At 52.2% G+C, this 4,799-nt stretch overlaps 1 pseudogene; it reads right to left on the bottom strand.

Annotated features, from left to right (window-relative positions):
- Positions 1 to 3,013: 3,013 nt before the first annotated feature.
- On the bottom strand, positions 3,014 to 3,102 carry LOC141174735 (U2 spliceosomal RNA; annotated as a pseudogene).
- Between the last annotated feature and the right edge of the window lie 1,697 nt (positions 3,103 to 4,799).

Here is a 4,799-nt window from a genome sequence, read left to right as displayed (position 1 = left end):
GTCCGGGCAGATGAGGTCTCCCAGCGCTACATAGAGCTGGAAGCCCATCACTGCTCTGGGTCCTGCCGGTTCTTAAGGATTTAGCGGCAGAGAGCAATTCGCCCACCATCAAAGGTTTGTCCAAGGCTTCCGTGCCTGCAGGATCAAGATGTTTAGTGATACCTGACAGGAACTTATCAGCAGCATCGGGGTCGGTAGTCTTGTGTGAGTAGAGTCCCTCATCATGTCCTCCTTCCCAAGTTGCATGTTTCCGCTCTCGTCTCGCAGCTCATTCAGGGGCGTGTGGCTGGCGTGGAGTTTCCTAAAAAAGAACGAGTTACATTTCTCACCCTTCTCCAGGTGCTCCACCTTGGAACGGAAGACGATTTGCTTGGATTCGTCCTCAAAGTGCCTTTTTAGGCTCCTCTTGGTCTCCTCCAGCTCCTCCCTCACGTCCCAGCTGCAGTGAAGAAGGTCCTGCAGTGACCGCAGCTTGCACTGCAACCCTCTGAAGTCCCTCCTCTTTTCACACGCCTTTTGTCGACTCTTGGCCTGAAAGAAACTCCAGTTTAACATACTCCCATCAATCAGAGACTGTTTGCAAGCTACCCTTGTAGGACCGCCACGTTGCATAGGCTGCTCTCAGCTCTTCCAAGACTTCAGCCTGAGCCAGCAGAGCACAATTCAGCTTCCAGGAGCCAGGGCGAGACGGAAAACCATCGCCGAGGACACTTTGTAAGTGAATGGCCCCTGTGGTCAGAGAAGAAGCAAGGGACCATCGAGTGCCTACTTTGCCTGACTGCCTGAGAGGTGAACACAAAGTCAATCCTAGAGCGGAGTGAGCCATTGGGTCGGCTCCACGAATAGTTTGCGGAGCCTCTCCCCATGGAGCCCACCACATCCTGAAGAGAAGCCTAGGACACCATCACGATGAGCAGCTTGGACGTGATGTCCAACTTGGCAGACGTGCCGGAACTACAACCATCCTCCTCGATGGGGCAGTTGAAATCCCCGGCCATCACTAAGGTCCTGATGGTGACAAGCTGAAGAAGCAGGCTCTGGAAAAGCTCCAAAAGCTCATTCTTAAGTGGGCACGCATACAGGTTGATGAACCTGACAGGTTCCCCTGCCCAGTTGCCATCTACGACAAGAGACCTGCCGCAGACGAGCTCCTGGACGGATTCAAGCGTGAATGTGCCCCCCTGATCAGAATTGCGACCCCCTAGGACTTTCAGTCACCCCCACCGAACCAGTAGGACGGACCGTGGGACCACTCCCTGGCCAGATGTTTGAAAGACCTAGAGGAGGGAAGGGAACATTCCTGCAACATATAAACATCACACAACTTAGCAGTAAGAAAGGCACAAACAGTCTGACGTCTGTACTTGTCCTTGATGCTCCTAACATTAATGGAAAATAAGTTAATATTTGCCATCATGAAGGGAAAAAGGAAAAAGTTAGTGCAGGCGATACACCTTAGTTACCACTCCGGTCGGGTGGTCCCTCGTCAGTGTTGGCTGTTGGTGATGGGATTCCCAGCAGGTCTTTTTCCTCCATTTGATCGAGCAGCGTGGCCTTGATCTCGGCAACCACCTGTTCCTCCTCTTCTAGCTCGGCCACCAGGTTCTCGACCATGCTCTCCATCTCCTCTGGCTCAGGAAAGGTGTCCTCCTCTTCGCCTACGAAGTCCAGATTCTTCTTTTTGGAGGTTTCCGCAGCAGGGCTGTCCTCCACTTTCCTCTTTCCCCAGGTTGGACCTGGGGAGACAAGAAGGGGAAAATCCTCCGCGGTGTAGATAGCGTCTGGTGGAGGAAAGGTTAATTCCACCGCTAACAGGGTCTGGGGAGGGAGAGTGGCTGCCGGGGCATGGGAAAGGACACCTGCTGAGGAGTAGGGAAAGGAGGAGGAGTTGGAATCCTCAGCAGGGGTGGCAGGGGTGGGGGGGGGATTGGACAGGGGTGGCGGGGGGAGGGATCAGGACAGGGGCGACAGAACTCTTACCCTCCTATGACTTATTATTTGATTTATTTATTGACTTATTTATTATTATATAAACAAATTCCCCGAAAGGTCTTTGTCTCACTGATTCTTCTCCGAGTCTTTGTCCTCTTCTGGTTCCTGTAGAGCTTCTTCCTCCGACCGATATCAGCCTTCTTTCTCCGATGTCTGCTGGGCTCCGAAGCTCTTCTCCTTTCAAGTTCGATCGATCTCGTCAAGTGTAGATTGTAGCTCTTGTGTTCTTATAAGAACAGATTTTTTTTTCAAAAGCCTGAATTTGTGTACTAAACCCGAGTGCGCTCAAAAAAGTGACAAGTGCCACAAAAAAAGTGCCCTTGGATGCTGGTCAACATGAAACTCTCTCCAAAAGGAGAAGGGTCCCTCAAACCATTCCCCGTCCCTCCGAGCCAGAAGGCTACAGCAAGGAACAGGGACAAATAGGCACCTCCAGCCGAAGCCAGAGATGACCCAATCTTACCCCCAGGACCTGCCCGAGTTCTCACCCGAGCAAGGCACTGGGAGCCAAAGACTGTGCTCCCCTCCTGGAAGAGGGAAGCCAACAATGCTCTCCTCCAGAAAGCAGGGGGGAGCAGAGCCTGATGGCCACATACTCTCCCCCTAGACCTGCCAAGAGAGGAACCCGTTAGGGAACCGCATCCCGACAAAATCCTAGTAGGACGTGGACACACATGAAAAAGTGGACACACAGTGACAAAAAGAATTAATAAATAGTGAAGGTTTCAACCTTCGCCCGGGAATTTAAAAATTCCCCATCCTAAGGCCAGAAGGCTCGGAATTAGGGTGTGTGCGAAGAAAGAACTATTGAAGTGCTAGTGCAAATGTGCCAGAAACATAAGTGGGATTCCCAATCCCAGTGAGTTAAGGCACCCCAGGGTCACCTCTCCTGGGGCACTTCACACTTCGGGCTTTCGATCTTCCCCGGCCCAATGGCGTAGATCCTGGGGAGGCCATGCTTTCCACCAGATGACTATATGAGATATCCGGTGTACTAACAAGCGCCAAAACCCCAGTGTGCATTGCATCAATCTACTAGGGCGGGCCAAGGCCAATCCGCCTTTTCAAAAGATACTACACTTGATCTTAGCCAAAAGGCCGAGAAGCGATAACTCGATTTGGTTTCGGCCTAGCGCTGGCTCGTGGCCTCTAGGAAACACCCTTTACAGAGGCACAATGACTCCCCTTAGGAAGACATGTTGTTAAACACTAGACCTATTAATCTTTTAGCAGCAGTGATGCTGACGACGGATGTAAAGGTTTGCATCTATATCTATTAGACTGGGTATATAGGATCTCAGAGACAGAAGCCCCTAGTAAAGAAACATTTTCAAACTGCTTTTAAACACTGGACCTACTAAATGCCACAAATTTGCTGCTTGTTGCAGCTGTACCCCATACGTTTTAGATCTGCATAACTCCACCTATTTTAACACACCCTTCACCCCCTCTGCTGTTCCCACGCACCTCAACACCAAGGGAAGGGGCGAGAACCAATTAAGGAACAAACAAGCAGCTGTCTTTCCTTAACACTAGTGGTGCTGATTACCTACCTGCTACCTACCTGCTGCAGGTTGTTCAGCAGACTGAACATGGCTGCTGCCACACAGCCAAATAAAGGTCAGGGGCACATTGTGACACGCGCAGTGTTCCATTCATGCATTTGACGCGCCCCCTAGGCAGTGGGGTACTCGGTGCCGGGCCTGTCGTTGCTAGGGGAGATGTCACAGTGGCGGTGACCCGGTCCGTGACCCAGGGCGGTCAATCAAAAGGGTTATTTACAGGGGGATTTATAGTTCTTATATACAGTTAGTGACGCCACCTGTGCTATGCGGCTAAAGGGAGCCGTCGCTGCGGAGCAGGTCCTCTGGAGCTGTTGTTAATGCAGCAGAGTTGGTTTAGCTCTCCAGGGCAGTGTAGATGTTAAAGGTGTTGCGGTGTAGTGCAGGGGGTGATGGCACAGCAATAATTTCACAGAGACAGTGGGGTGCAGTCCTCAGAGTTTACTCACAGTTGATAAGTTCCTCAGGTTACACTTTCCGGATTGCGACCTCCCATGTTGCGCTGCGTTCACCGGGCAGGGGTTCAGCAAACTCCCAGGTGTTTCAAGAGTGCCTGACAGGACCCCCTTCTATATGCCCTTCTCAGCAGTCTTCCTGCACTGGCCCTCACCCTTCTTGCCCTGCGCCTCGCCAAACAATGTCCCAAGCCTGTATCCTTGGATCTTTCTGGGCAACCTGGATTTCCCTGGATCCTGTGTGGTTACCTTTTTGGCAACTTGAGTGCGGTTGTGGCAACTGCACCCTGAAAGTACAGAAGCCTCCAGTTTCCAGTTGAACTTTGTAATTCTCACTGATTAGGGGCCGGTCCCCTCTGCGGCTCGATCCCTCCACCGCCTGGCAGATTCGGGTGTATGGGTGGCCTCCAGCACTGCCCGTACCCCTGGGATCCCTTTCACATTCCTGGAGCCTTTCTCCTGCTCCTCTCTCCTTCCTCCTCATCTTCTCAGTCTTGGGCCTCTCTGCTAGGCCCTCCTCCCGAGCAGAGCTCCTACAGAGCTCCTGCTCCTCTCACTGTCTTCCTCTGACTGACCTGTCTTTCCAAGATGGTTCCCTCTTTTATATCACTTCTTACAAGTGCTCCCCTGATCTACGTCCTCCACCCACAGCCACTACATGGTTCTCCCTACTTTGGTTCCCCCCACTCCAACCAGGGTCAGGGCTCAGCAGGAAGCACGACACATCTTGCCCCTCCAGCTGGTCTGGAATAGTGTAGTGTTGGATGCCAGTGTTAGGGTCCCGGGCAGC

The sequence above is a fragment of the Phyllobates terribilis genome, unplaced genomic scaffold (assembly GCF_046119375.1).
Source record: "Phyllobates terribilis strain yellow unplaced genomic scaffold, ASM4611937v1 Scaffold_1__5_contigs__length_1240528914, whole genome shotgun sequence".
NCBI classification, from domain to species: domain Eukaryota; kingdom Metazoa; phylum Chordata; class Amphibia; order Anura; family Dendrobatidae; genus Phyllobates; species Phyllobates terribilis.
Note: the sequence above shows the minus strand (reverse complement) of the source record. Positions and strands in the feature narration are given on the sequence as shown.